The sequence below is a fragment of the Botryllus schlosseri genome, chromosome 16, assembly GCF_051294905.1.
Source record: "Botryllus schlosseri isolate E-star chromosome 16, Bs_hap1, whole genome shotgun sequence".
NCBI classification, from domain to species: Eukaryota; Metazoa; Chordata; class Ascidiacea; order Stolidobranchia; family Styelidae; genus Botryllus; species Botryllus schlosseri.
The window spans coordinates 14,322,715-14,339,174 of record NC_137251.1 but is presented as its reverse complement, the minus strand read 5'-3'; positions in this window follow the sequence as shown (position 1 = coordinate 14,339,174).

Genomic DNA, 16,460 nt, shown 5'->3' with positions numbered 1-16,460 from the left:
GGAACGTAATAAACTGATGCGATTTGGAATAGAATTCGTGCTAAGATTCTCGAGTTAGTGATATGCAGGGGTGGTTTGGAGTTGCCAGAATAATACTGCGATACTTATAACACGCTTGAAGCTGTCTTATGTGAATCGGTGGTTCACCGCAGGAATGCTGCAAGGCGTAGACTGGCGTGCTCATCATAGCCCCACAGCAGATTCTCATAGCTGCGTTCTGAACTTTCTGTATTGCTTGTATGATATATAGAGTGGCGAAAATAAATAAGCTAATAAGCTTCACAGCCATACTCAATGACGGATCTAATGAGTGCTCTATATACAGCTATAAGGCAAGGTTTGCTCGCACCCCATGATGTCCCGCTTAATAACCTCAGAATGTTCATCCTTTGAATACATTTCCCCACGACCTCATCCTTGTGGAGTCGGTAGGATAGGCGCGAATCAAAGATGATTCCAAGATATTTATGTTGTTTATTGATTGAAAGTGGTGTACCTCCTATCTGAAGGCTTACTTGTAGTAGGTTCCTACGCTTGGAGAATATGACTACAGCTGATTTTTGCACATTGACACGAAGTCCCCATTTTATTGTCCACTTGAGCACTTCATCCAAGGATTTTTGGATATTTTTTGCCGATGCGGTAATGTTCAGTCCTGTTTCCCACAAACACGCGTCGTCCGCAAACAGATTCATTGTGCTGTTCACTGCTGTGGGGAGATCAATAATCATGACGCTAAATAAAGTCGGACTTAGCACACTACCCTGGGGAGTGCCATTTTCTAGAATGTATGTATCGGATAGACTTTGTCCTACGCGTACTTGGAAAGTGCGATTACTGATAAATGAATATATCCATTTCAGGATGTTGCCGGATATTCCAAGCTGGTGAAGCTTATAGATCACACCTTCTCGCCATACCAAATCATACGCTTTCTGGAAGTCAAGAAATACTGCTATTGTTGAACGTTTGTTCCAAATTCCTTTGTATATTTCATCATTAAGAGTCATGATGCAGTCTGTTGTCGATCTTCGAGCCCGGAAACCACTTTGCACAGGACTAATCAGATCTTTGCTCTCCAGAAACCAATTCAGGCGATTCGCTATCATTCTCTCCATTACTTTGCACGTGGTGTTCGTTAACGATATGGGTCGATATGACGCTGGGTCGGACCTGGTTTTACCCTCTTTTAGCAATGGGATGATTATCGCGTGCCGCCAGTGATCCGGGCAATGCCCATCATTCCAATATCTATTGAAGATTGCCAACAGATAATTTCGACTGCGTTGGTTAAGATTTCTTATCATCTGATAGCAAATTTCATCGCGTACTGGAGCTGTACTTTTTCCTCGATTTGATATTCTTTCCAGCTCATTCATGGTGAAAGGCTTATTGATATCGTCGTCTGTTGTATTTTCTGCTTGCATAATTGGCACAATGTATTCGTTTTTGAACTCTTGTCGTCTGACCCTGAACTGTAAATCTAGATTTTGGTCGCTACTGACCGACGCAAATTGTCCAGCAAGCGCGTTTGCTTTATCGGCGTTGTCTGTTAAATTAATGCCTTGGGACTTGAGGCTATTTATGACGTTCCATGTGCGGGTCCCCATCATTGATCGTACTGTTCGCCAAACCTTTGTTAATTTAGAATTGCTATTCAGTGATAAGCAGAAATCTTCCCAGTGAGATTTTTTGGCAGCTTGAATTGTTTTTCTTGTTTCTGCACGCTGCTTCTTGAACGCGATCACTGAATCAATATGAAAGGATAGTTTCATTTTCAGAAACGCCGCTCGTTTGCGACGAACTGCTCTGGAGCAGGATTCGTTCCACCAAGGAACACAGGTCTTACTGTGGGGTTTTGATACAGGAATGCATGCTCGTGCCGCTTGTATGATTGCTTGGACCGCATGTTCAATAGTATTATCACCCTTTTGAAGTCCTGACATTAATTTGTGTTCAGCAATTCGCCTATACTTGTCCCAATCCGCTTTGCGGAATGACCATGAGCGAAAGTGATTTTCTGGTATAGCGATTGGGATATTGATCGTGATGAATATGACAAAGTGATCGCTTCCTAGTAAGTGGTCTGTGACCGTGGTTTCTATTTTGAGTGCGATGTCCTTTGATACAATGGATAAGTCTAACAGAGATGTGGCACCAAAATCTGACGCGATGTTGATGCGAGTGCCTGCCGTGACGTTGGTAATCACAAAATCATTGCTGTGGATCATTTCGTAAAGGTTCCGCCCATATCTGTTTGTGTTGCTGCTACCCCATAATGGATGATGATGCGCATTAAAATCGCCTACAATAATTGATTTCGAAGACAGAGAGTTCATGCATGCTTCTAGAGTGGCCTTAGAAAGTGCTCGATTTGGTGGAGCGTAAATGTTCATGATGTTGATCCCTTCAACCTTGATAATCTGTGCTTCTATCGGGTCCAATCCGGTCAGTTCAATTTCCTCGTATTGTACCCTTTTCTTGATAAATAAGCAGACCCCACCCCCATATATGTCTCGGTCTTTTCGAATGAGCTTATATCCACGGATTTTCGGCTTGTAACGGGACACCAAGTGTGACTCTTGTAGTGCTATTATCTGCGGCTTTTCCGCTAATTCTTCTAAAAAATGTTTCAGCTCATTGATCTTTCTTTATATGCCGCGGCAATTCCATTGCATTATTGTGAAGAACGTCCTTTGTTCCTACCCGAATTTTGTATGACCTCTTGTACGTCTTTCGCGAGGAGTGGACCCCCACCCTCAGTCATATTCGTGGTATTCTCGATTGTTGGCTCGCTCGTTTGTAGACTGTTATGCGATTCCATACACTCTAAATCAGTGGTTCCCAAACGGTGGGGAATTCCCCAGTGGTGGGGAATTCAATGGTTTCTGGTGGGGAATAGACGCATTTGTTCAAAATTATATACAGGACAGTCTACATATTCACGGAGACACAGCGCAATTACCGTTACCAGTTAACTGCTCTGGAATGTATGTATCGCAAATTATATTGCGTGTTGTTCACAAAACCTCATTTTTAAATCTGGCTGGCCAATAATGGCGTCACAAACGCATCCAGCACGACTAGTTTGACGTGAAATAACGCTTTCACGAAATTTTGACCGTTACTGGTATCGGTTCACAATGCGTTTTATGTTGCAGTTATAGGCGATTGTCTTGCGCACTGGTGTGGTTTGGTGTCTTGTGTATAGTCAAACCAGCAAATAGCTGCTCTGTGATGAATAAAGTGTTGGGTAGTGGGGAACAGGACCGTAACTGCCGCACCCCAAACCCTCCAATAGGGGGGGGGGGGAGCTCGAAGGGGCCCAAAATAATTTCCGAATTAACTTAAATTATAGAGTATTCTTTTGAAACTTTATGACATTTTTTCAAAACTTTTTCGTGCTGGAGGCGCGATTTAATATTGCCGAATATCTTGATTATTGAGTACTGAGTACCCTTCCCCCACGAAAATACGTAGCTTTTATAGAAATGGATACTTCGGCGTCGGCCATTACTGCGCGTCTACGCACCAAGACATATGAAGTTAGGCCATGTAACCTGCAACCCTGAGAAGTGTGCCAGAACGATCAGTAGCTAGAAGAGCTTGGACGAGAAGGAATGCCGTTGTGCTGACCGAAAACCTCGATATATATACAATATACATATGTTTAATTGTCCATAGGTGGCTAAATGGCTGGCGCCGAATGTTCCTGTCCTAGCGATCTGAATTCCACAGGACAAATGACATCCCGCAGGGAAAAATTATTTGCCAGTAAAGCAATACCAATTTGAAATCGTGTGTGCCTTTTAGTTTTGGTGATTTCCATATCTTTTGACATAGCAGACATAGGAGGTCAGGGCTCAGGGGGGCTGATGGGGTTCTGGGGGCTTTGTTTGGTTTATTACCTTATGGAGGGCAACGTTTTTCTTGGGGCGGGGAGGGGCTGACGAAATGCTGTTACGGTCTTGGCGGGGAATGAAGGCTCGGAATAAATCTGAAGTGGGAAATGAAGACAAAAAGGTTGGGAACCAATGCTCTAAATAGTCTAAATTATCCATCTTATTTCCTCCACTAAAGGTCAGATCGATCACACCTCCGATATCGACTTCAGGAGTCGTCATCATGGCATTGAGTTGGTTAACTTGGTTACCGTTACTCTGATTGAATGCGTGATTATTTGTCACCGAAATACCAAGATTTTCCCTCGCTGATTTTTCTATGATTGCTTCAATGTCGATTCGTTTTTTTTCTATAAAGCTTGCTAGCGTGTTTTTCATGACTTCGGCAATGAAATTAAAGAAACGTTTAACGTTGGACCTGTTTTAGCAGACCACCATTGAAACTTTCTGGACAAAAGACATTAAATATATTTTCCGCTTTTTAGAAGTAGTATTTGTATTTTTTCAATTACGAGTATTATACATTGAGTTCTAATTATAGTTTCAGTTCTTTTGTCTGGAGAACATACATTTTGAAGTATAAAAGCAAGTGTTGTAATGCCTCGTATTTTCCGAAAATAAAGCTATACACTATACAGGGTTGTAACTTAGTCACAGGGCTCCGAGTCACAGGTCAATCTCACATTTATAGTTTTGACTCGAGTCAAATCGAGTCGTTTTCAATTCACCATCGAGTCAAGTCCGAGTCCAAGTAAGCGAGAAGAGGGCCGAGTCCGAGTCATCGTGGTAATATGACTCGAGTCCGAGTCATTGTGTTGACGGCTCAGTTTCAAGTTGAAGTCTTGTTAAACCCACTTTTTATAACTCTGTTTGGTGATATCGAATAGTTCAAATTTATAATATACTAATTTTCCTCACTTTTAGTAGTTTCTGGTCGCATTTTCAAATACCTGTACCGATAGACGAAATCCCAATAGTGTGGTTATTTTACTATTCTTCGAAATGACAATGAAATGTCGGAGTCTCGAGTCATATGACTTGGTTCGAGTCATGAGCAATGATTCGAGTCCTAGTCGAGGCAATACACAGATTGACTCGAGTCGAGTCGAGTCATTTCCGTGCTTTGAGAAAAGGACTGGAGTCAAGTCGAGTCATCAGAAAATCGTGACTCGAGTCTGCCTTGAGTCGAGTCATGACTCAAGTCATTACAACCCTGACACTATATGGGGGAGGGCGCCATGCCATAATATTCTCTAAATGGGATGTTGGAGTAAACAAGGGATTAGTATCGCATTTCCATATCAATACTATCATTTAAATCCCATGATGTGGACGACTGTTTATTCTGTCAAAAATTGACACCTCCTGCTGGGATGCATCAATATGAATCAAGCGCACTACACCTTCCGCATAGCTCCATTTACAGCTTTTGACAGTCTATGCCAGTGGTTCTTAACCTTGTCTCCAGCGCCCCCCAAGGGGCACTGGCGATTTTGAAGGGGTCGGAAACGCTCGTGGGGCGATATGAGGGGCGCTGGGCTCAGGGGGCGATATGGGGGGGGGGTGCTGGAGAAAAATGGCTACGCAGTAGATGATGTGGTAGTGGTAAGACATATCCTTAATGAGTATTCAGAGCAAATTAACACCGAAAACTTCGTTATATATAGCCTACAAAAGACATATAGGTTGAATTGTCCATGGGCGCTTAAATGACTGGCACCGAATGTTCCTGTTTTGGCAATCTGAACCTCAGAAGACGAATTCCATCGGGCAGGGAAAAATTATATGCCAGTGAAAAAATAACAATTTGAAATCGTGTGCGTCTTTTAGTTTAGTACGATTGGGCGACAGGGATATATTGAACTTGATATCCCTGTTGGGCGATATCCCTATTGGGCGATTTTAAATTTTCGATATAGCAGACAGGAGGTCACGAAATAGCATCCTGCAACGAAGTCATACCAACGGGCCCGCCCGCCCGAATATATTTAATTATTAGTTACAGGCCCTACAGTTTCCAAGACACCTCACAATGTTCCCTCTACGTTTTGACGAGTCACCCAAGACGATGTCACCCAAGAGCAATGCTCCCTCTAATTTTTGACGATTCTGCGCACACTCAACAACTCACTGTGCAGACCCTTGGACAACAGTGCGTAACGACTAAAAAAAGGTCATAACTTCGGATTTGTTGTGCGCAACGTAGATTTTCAGTGCGCAGGGACCGTGTCAGCAGTACGCACGTGCGCAGCTTAGAGGGAACATTGCACCTCACTCAGCTCTACCGGTAAATCTGGTAACGTGAACAGAGAGGACAAGAAATTGATAGCAATATATATGCAATTCCCGATCTTATTGACCGATTTTATCATGAATTATCGAAAATTTTCGCGCTTCGCACTGGCTCGGTAAACAGTACAGCTGATTTCGTGGCAAAAGCGAACAACGTGGTGGGGGGCGGTCGGTTTATCACCCTATGGGAGCCCAAGACCCAAGTTTTTTCGGGGGGCCTGACGAAGTGCGGTTTCGTTCCTTCCAACGGGTATACGCCCGAAGATGTATAATTATTATTGAGAGGTCCTACCTTTTCAATCACACATCACTCAGCTCTATCGGTAAATCTGTTTACGTGAGCAGAGAGACGATGAAAATTGATATCAATATACATGCGATTCCCGATCATATTGACCAATTCAATCATTTATTATTGAAATTTTTCGCTCTTCACGCGTCTAGGCGAGAATAGCTGGCTCAGTAAATGGACACCAAACGTAGATGACTAGTATCAGCAAATAGCGGATAGCCGAAAGGGGGTCAGGGGGCGAAGCCCCCTGGAAGTTTGGTTTATCACCCGATGAGGGGCCCAAGACCAACGTTTTTTGGGGGTCTGACGAAGTGCTGTTACGGCTCTGGTAACGAATTAATTGTACCCACGGGCACGCCCGAATATGTTTAATTATTAATTACGTGCCCTTTATTTTCCAATACAACAGCTCACTCAGCGCTACTGGTAAATCTGATTACGTGGGCTGAGAGGATAAAAAGTTTATAGCGACTTAAATATGTAATAACCACCTATTCATTCATGCATAATAGAAACCTAAGGCGACCAGGCCACACAAACTTTGCAGACCATCGAAATCACGCTACGGGGGTTCTTGGAAGCGAAGCCTTCAGAAGTTTGGTTTATCACGCTCTGGGTGCGCAAGGCAATCGTTTTCAGCGGGGTTGACGAAGTGCTGTTACGGCCCTCCCTCTTACTCATTGTCTTTATTACATTCCTTACAATATGAGGTTGGGGGGCGCTGGTGCACGATAATTTTTGAAAGGGGGCGCTGGAGGAAAAAAGGTTAAGAACCACTGGCTATGCGAACGAATTACGATCGTCTTCACAACTACTTAGTTACTTGAGTAGATTTAAAATCAGTGAATTCTATTTCTACTTCAAGTAGTTTTAGGTTGCTTATGTGAGAAGTACTTCTACTCTACTCTACTCTACTCTACTTGGGTAGATTTTTTTTCGTCGCTACTTCTACTTCTACTTGAGTAGCTTTCTTGACTACTTTGACCACCTCTGTTTAAGAATGACGTCGTGAATGGGACTGTAACTTCCTTGTTTAGTAGGGATACCATATGTCCCCTTTTTTGGCAATCCATCCTCTCTTTTTTTTAGTGGAAGGCGACTATACATAGGCTTATTGTTTAGTCAACTCATTATAGTGATCTTATTTTAGGCCTGGAATATCCTGAACAGAGCTGAGATTGATGTGATTACCGTCTAGACATCGACTTCTGAAAGTTTGGGAGCACGCGCAACTACCAACAAAACGTGATACGGTCCACGATCAAAAAAATTAGAGAACCCCTGGCTTAGAGCATTTAAATGCTGAGAGGCATGCACTTGCACACTACACTGTACGAAAAGAAACAAAGGATGACATAGAACGACTAGCGATGAAAATGAATGTGCTATGAGTCAGTAAGCGGGGTTGATATGTCCGATCGTGCATGGTCCGGTAATCTTGAGGGCAGTATACAAGTACACAAGAATAAAGAACATAAAACCCTTCCACTCAGAGTTACAGTAAACTCGGAAAATAAAAAACCTACATTCAGCTTCTCGAATAAATACCAGATCTTCGATGTCGGACCGAAAAATGACGGCATAGCGCTCAAGCGGTTCCATCCGAGTGAAGAGGATCTGCTGCACTTCAGCGGCGTAGTCTCGAACAGTCTGCGCGACAATAAAGTCCGAATGACGAAATACAGTATTTAGCGACAAGCCTAAAGAGCGAGCCCGCACTTCTTCGGCTCCGTTGATATCTTCGGCGCTCTGCCACAGAAACGTCGCATATATTCCGTCCTCCGCATGAAAGAAATGTGTTTCTGGTAGGTTTGGGCAATATCTTTCCACCATAACTCTATCAACAATCCTGATGGGAGGTCAGAAAGTAACAGCATGCAACAATAAAGGGACTATTAATAACAGATACCCGAAGATGCATCATCATTTATAACTTGCCCTAAATTTTCAAGTCTAAGGGCAGAAATAATAAAGTTAGCTGATCCGGGAGAATGCCAATCATGTGATTAAAAACTGGTAATCGGGACGCATTTTAGGCGGAGATAATAAAGTTAGCTGATCCGAAAGAATGCTAATCGTGTGATTACATACTGATAATCGCGACGCATAAAGTTGGAAAAGTTTACGCGCTATGGTTACTGGTTAGTAGAGGTGTCCCGAGTTTTCAATCAAGTGGCGTTATCTGTTGCATCATAATGCGAAAACGCTTTATTGGCTGTCAGTTGTCAATTTGTTGAGTGAAACAGCAGTCTGCTACCACTGTAATAGGTCGAATTATCATCATCGCGAAATGAAAGTCGTGTCCGATTCGTACGCGGGTACAGCTCAGAAACGGATGATAGAATATTGATATCGCTTTGCAATGGCGGGTGCATGATTTGTTGATTGTTTAGTGAAGCCATTACCTAGGAGACAGTCGGCACGCTCATTATCGGAAATATTTGTGCGTAGGAATGGTACGCCTACGCAGTGTGCGCAGTTTTTATAGGAAACTTTAGCTACAGTTGTTCCGGTTTTTCAAATCATGAGATTAACACTAACTTAATGCGCTGCGATCAACCGGTTTCCTTAATCCTGGGTTGATAAATCCTGACGAACGCGATAATCGACTTTATTGCTAATCCAACTTTATTATCTCCGCCCTAAATCGGTGAATGTGAACACATGGGCTGAGAAGGGATAAATATTTGACAGCAATATGTGAAACTATTTCGGTGCCTATAGTAAGCCGATACGCATAAATAGATTGGTCCGGAGTTCATCGGAAATGGACATGGACACTTGGACAGTTTAAGATGGACATTTGGCGTTTACTTAGTTCATTACGACTATGCACTCTAGGCGACCATAGGCTACATAATCCAAATCCAGTCACCAGCCGTGATTAGCAAAAAGGTTGGCCACCCTTGCCATAGCACCTAGCCAGGGTTTGATCCGTGGAGGTAATCGTAAGAAAGGAACGACAGAATGTAATGCTGTCGATTACAACGACAGCTGCCCAGCTAAATAGTTCATTGATATAGCTCCGAATTATTAGAAAGAGGATTTATGCATACGTGTAGATTTCCCCCATGGGTCATATTCGGGTTCAGGGCCGGGGAACATACGGCCCGCGACGGCATTTTGTCCGGCCCGCGGGCAGCTTCCCGTCTTACATGATAATGCGGCCCGCTGTCGATCAGTCTGCTGCGATTCCCCACTACCAGGGCATGGTATGGTATGGAAGTATGGTATGGTATGGAACGAAATTTCGGTATGGAGTATGGAAGAGTGCAAGTATGGTATGGTATGGAATTTTCTCAAGTATGGTATGGAACGGGTTTTCCATACTTCCATACTTTTGTCATACTTTGACAGTTTTGCCAGAACCATGACAATAATCCTACTTTCGATTTGTCAAATTGATTGCATACCACAGTAAATCACTCACTGTCTACCTACGTTCATATCTCAAACTGTGATTCATGACTCACCCATCCTGGCTCGACATCTTTCGAAGACAACAAAGTTTCGCGACGCGCATATGAATGAAAATATTATTATTGATAATTAGTCCAATTTAAATAGCATAAAAATGAATGATATTCGACAGCTGTCGCGTTACAATTGCATTTCGCTTATCGTAACTTCCACTACGTAAATAACCAATGGAGTTTTAAAATCGTAGACTCTGAGAAGTTAGAAGTTACATGAATATTTTTATCAATCTGTTGAACTTGGAAATAATTTTCTACGCTTTTGGAGGATGATCATCACGCAATATCAATTTGACAGAACCATCATTGTAATTCAAAAATATGTAGCTTGTCTTGGAGCGACGTTACGATATGCCGGCCTACAACACGCATTGTAATCTGGTTATTTCTGATATAACGGATAGCGGACACCTTCATGTTGGCTAATGAAGCTAATGAGTGTGACCCACAGATTGGCTGGGAAAATAGACATATAATCAGCTGTCGCAAAATGATTGTAGTGATGTAAAATTATATTTAAAAATATATTCTACTGCAGGTGTTTCTAATCGGTGGGGAATATTTGAATTGTATGGAATTTAGGGGCTTCTGGTTCGGAATAGACTCACTTGGAAAACAAATTCTTCACATTATTAACTTCGTTTATTAAATGTCTGTATGAAATGGCGATCGTATATATCTCTAATATTTCTTCGATCATTTGCAATTCAGCAATTCGTATTATCAGTGCCTCCAATTAGCGAGAATCGATTGGACAGCGGCACGCGATCTCGCTCACATAGGTTTTTATTCATTCGCATGTGAAATGGTGTGATTGAAATCATCTGATTCGTTAAGATGATAGTCCATATGTATATGAATATGTATTCACGGGAGATCGTGAAATCGCTAATTGATAGCATAGCCGGACTTGTTACTGAGGAAATGACATATATCTTACTGCTCGAGTTAGCCTAGTAGCGTGCGACAGTGTAGACCAGCGGTTCTCAACCAGGGGTCCGCGGACCCCTAGGGGTCCGCGAAGCAATTTCAGGGGGTCCGCGAGACCACTAAATTTTTAGAATTGTTGATAACCTAATTTTTATTTTATTTTTTAATTTGAGAAAGCATGAGGCAGTTTCGCACCACAACTGCTGAAACCCCTTGACTCATATCATCATAATAATTGTCTGACATGAACTATCGTAGAGTGGAAATTCATTTTCATTGCCAATTTTCCAATAACCTGCTGATACAAACATATTGCTGTTTAGAGACGTTTTGTTAGGGTCTGTGGAAAAAATAAAAATGTGGAGATAGTACCGTTAATCAGGGTGACGTCGCAATGTCTGCGAAACCTTCTCGATTTGAAGTTGCCTGTCTCGTCAAATCAGTGAACAGTTGTTTTAAATGAAAATGTCCGAAGCATTTCCCAAATTTGTCCCAATGCAGGGATTGAAACCTCGCCACGCGAAATCCATTTTATCCTGTGATATACGTAACCACTATTTGAACAGTTTCTTGGAGGTACAGAATTTCAATATACAATTGGACAGTATATTCATATTGAAATGACAAGACTATTGTCGGCTGACACTCGTCATAAATCGAACAATGATATACCTGCTCTTAAAGCTCGGCTATAAATCAGATTTGGCGCATTCTTATTGCGGATGACCTATCGACATGGCTGTTTTTTTGATGAACAAGGAGTTTTTCGCTGCTATCAAGGCATTACGCTCCAACCCCGAGATTCATATCACCAGTTATATTGGTATGCAGCCTTGTCTCGTTAATGTTCAATTGTTCATGGTCGAAAATGTTTGCTCGTCAATATATACGTAAACCCGAACAGAACAAGTCGTTTCATAACAGTCTTTCTAAGGTTGGAAAACTTGGATCCATTCTTTGGCGAATTAAATTTGTCTATACTTTTAGATTAGGATTTCACTTTGACGGTAGAAACTCTATGCGAGCCGATCAAAATGCCGTCGCGGGCCGAATCTTGCCCGTGGTCCGTATGTTGTCCGTCCGTTCGCTAGATGCTGTGGGTGATATGTTCATAAAATATATGTTTCCTCATTTTGGTGCCATATATGTTGCGATTACACCAAAAGTATCGTAGGAAGCGTTATGCGGTAATTTTGAATTAGCCTCCATCTATATTTGCGGAAATGGTTTTCGGCACTCCTCGTTCATATCAAAACGAAGACGCGGATTTCCAAGACACGACCACGTACTTCAAGAAAAACAGCAGAAAAAGTAGCTTCGAAGTATTAAAAATCTCCCAATTTCTACATAAATAGTATGATGTTATTTTCAAGAAAAATCATTTATTTTGCTGTTTATCACAAGCCTCCAGTTCATATTTGCACAAAACAGATAAAGGTTGCACCATGATAGAGCTAAAATTGAACTAAAACTTGAGGGGGTCCGCGAGGGTCCGTGACGGTCAAAAGGGGTCCGCGAAGCCAAAAAGGTTGAGAACCACTGGTGTAGACTGTAGATTATGGTGGCCTATGTCTATCATACGAATAAGTTCGTCAACACCAGGAAGTTTATCTGACACATGCAATATATTCGGCATTTACACATGTAAATTGATGCTACCTTGGTACACATGGAAAAATGTCAAACCCTTCCTATTTTTCTGTCGGCTTACCTCACATATCCATTTTACGGAGGCGCAACATTGAGTGTATGGTTACCAGTTCACTGCTGATTAATTTTATTGCGTGCTGTTCCATTCTGGGGGTCTTAACTATCACCAATAGCAAGTCTTTACAAAAGAAAGTTTTACCAAATTATATTTGGAGGAGCAATTTTAAAGTGTATAAAGGTTGGGAATCCATCTTATAATTTGACAATACCTTTGTTTTATGTTATTCTGTAGATGAGGTTACTGCTAGCAGTGCGTTACCACACTAGATTTACATGTCGTGAGATTCTGTTGTGATTTCCAAATAATCACGTGTGTATAGGCTTATTTTATACGTTCCTACATCGCTGACGACATATGATATAGATAAACTGGGGATATCATTAGTGCATCGGGACTGTTTAAATGGATGATCTCATCCAAAATAATTATAATATAAACGTCGGAACATTTCCACACATCAAACAGAGAATATCACTTGAGAGGTTGGTCAAGTTGCAAAAGTATGGAAAAAGTATCAAATATGGTATGGAAGAATGTTGCTATGGTATGGAAAATTGTCATGTATGGTATGGAACGATTGGGCGGGTATAGAGTATGGAAGATTCCCATTCCATACCATACCATACCATACCATACCATGCCCTGCCCACTACTTGCTTACTACGTCAAATTTTAGTGACTGTATGTTCAATGTTCATGTATCCGTGTGTGCGCACTGCGCACTGCCCAGCGTGCGAGAGTGGAGCTTACGGGTAAGTTCGTCGAAGCGAGAAGACATGCATTGTCAGCATTTACTATGTACTTAACCCTAATGTTGTTTGTGGTAATCATGGTGTTTGTCGACTGCAATGGTCATTTACGCCAAGCCGATATTTCTTATTTTTGATTCCGTAACCGCCAACTGGTAGCACGGCACACGTCCAGGCTTTTGTGAGACACCGCTTAATAGTTATGCCGATGAGATGGCGAGGAGGAGCCTAGATAAACCTCCAACACTTAGGTAGCAATTTTGGAGTCGGACTCGAACCCACAACACGGTTTTGTAACTGTGGATTATACCACTACACTATCTTTCCACCTACTCAACCCTAATGAATTGATATCTTGGTGAATTCGGGGTACCGGGCTTATCGAACAACTTAAATTCTTAATGAAGGACTGCACCTTGTGTTGATTCATCAGAGAGAAGCAGACATGGCGGTGCATGTATGACAGTGGTTCTCAAACTGGGGGGCGTGAAAGCATCTGAAGGGGGACGCGAAGTCACAGTTAACTGAAAAAATTTTCACGCTTCGCGCGATTTACCGCAAGCTCACGGTGTTTACTCTATCTATTGTCCGAATTTCATATTTGAGAATTCTCTCATCAATAGCCATGCATAACCTTTAAACGCCATCAAACTATCCGCTGGGATGGCTAGCATTCTAATTCACCTTTTTATTATTTGTGATATCACAATAAGGGGGCGCGGGATTTTCCACTATCAAAAGGGGGGCGTGTTTAAAAAGGTTTGAGAACCACTGCTGTATGACAATGCTGTTCTCCAATCAACATTCTCTTCGTCATTATCGGCAAGAAATTGCTTTGAAATAATATTGCTTCCTTAAAATACATTCTTTAAATACGATTTATTCCATGTATATGTGAATAAATCGGCAAATAATGTATCGATTCAGCAATCCGACCCGCCAAGTAATTAATTTTCCTGTATCCGGCCCGCCTACTGGAGAAGTTGCCCCTGACATATGCTATCCGTTTGTCGTTGAGAAAATTCAGTCAAAATCACTTGTCATAAAGCGAGTGGCGCAGTTGGTTACGCACTCGGTCTCGACACCGGAGGAACTGGGTTCGAATCCCGGTTCTGACCATCTTCTGATCTCGCTGCTACGGTAGTGCATTGAAAAGCCCAGACTGAAAGTGAGCCGTGCTAAAAGTCGGCAGCAGAGACCGGGATGGGGGGACGCATGGGAGCGAGAGACTGACGATTGGCTGAGAGAAGAGAATGAAAATCGCCTCGAAGACTACAAAAGTCAAAGAGCCATTGCAATTACAATATATTATTATATCACGCAGAGCACGATGAAAAATTGTGACGGAGACAACATTGTCAAAATGAAGCTACACAGTGTGTCACCAACAGTGTACGCATAACTTCAGTCTTGCCAGCCAACAACTGCTGCTGTTAAACATTCTTTCTCTATTCTTGGAAAGCTATTTAGTAAATCAGACACTTTCTACCCGAGAATGTAGGAAAGTATCTTTCGTTGTACTACAATTTGTTTTAAATTATTTCTACCATAATACGTGATACTGGAATTCTTCATGGTCCAGATTTCATTCAAATAAGGTTTTTTCATGTAAAAGGTGGCAGTTTTTAAGTCAAAGACGATTTTCAGGCCAAACTACTTCGTAAGGACAGACAGCTCCCACCAAAAATGAATATAAGTAGTACAATTGTAACATTATGTGGGAAAACACCAAACTTACATACACGAGGTCAAAATTAAGTTTTTTAAGGTCAAAAAATCGTCTTAGTGATCAGTAATGCTAAAATATTATGTAGCCTAGCATTTAACGAAATCCAACGAACATATCTGTAACAATTGCCATAATCTATTATATTAGGATGTACTGCATCTATAGATTGCACCAAAAGAACGAGTATCAACGTGATTAAAATCGCTGGTGAAATTGTGTTGGCTATAGTGTATACGTATACACCACAAACAACTGGTAGAATAATCACGTTGATTGAGTGACTTCGGCATATAGGCTACTACCAATGTGAGTAATCTGTTACAAATCACCGCGGTGACATAAACATAAATATGATACCACAAACCAAATTGCTTTAGGGATGTTTGTCAGATAAAACATAGGTCAGGATTATTGCCGGATTATCTTATGAGGTAAATTTCATGAAGTCCATTCCCGTGACGTTTACGTCTATTAGACTTTTTTCAATAGTAACAGATAATCTCTTGCTTAGTTTTCCGGCGGTCTTCGGCTTGCGGCGCCGGAAGGTAAGCTACGCCATTGGACTTGTCGTTAAATAGAGTTAAATAGCTTAGAACATGGAGCAGTAGACTTTCTGCACCCATTTCGAGGTCGCGTGTGCAGGTAAAGTGCGGGATGCCTTGCACTCCACTAACAGCGGACGCTCGTTTGAACAATAAGCGATTTCTTTAATGATTCAATTCAGTTTGCATCAATATTGGCAAATAATCTGGTCAGAGCTGACTGATGGTGAGAGGCAAAGCAAGCGAGTTGAAATTTTACAGCGAAATCTTTGCCCAACTAATGCAAAGCTAGAATTCATTGATTGAGTTGATGAGTAGCTTTAGCCAACCGATCAACGGGTCGGGAGTAAAAAGATTTATGGAAATTCGATGGAGATAGAGTGCACCATAGGTCAGTAGTGATTAGGCCAACATCTGTTTCCGTATGGTGCGGAACCTCAGTTTGAAACAAGTTATTCTTCGCTAATGTTCTTTTTATATGGTGTATCAGCACCGTATATCGTTATTGGTCACTGTGCGCATATAGAGACGTTTGCTTTAACAGGAATATCTGTAGTTCTAAATATCCCTGATGTATCGCCGTGATAAAAGTCCATGAGACGAAGTTTCAGCAATATCATGACGTCATGGATCGGTTGTGACGCAGATATTATCACAGGGAAATGCTTAAATTCTAGGACCGCTTTTAGTTACGCCGGCGACAGCGTATACTTGCCGATATTGGCGAACCTTCAGCAATGTGTTTCAGCACTGTGTTTCTAGCTACTATATATAGCCTATATACCAGGGGCAGGCAACATACGGCCCGCGGGCCGGATCCGGCCCGCGGACGCTTCC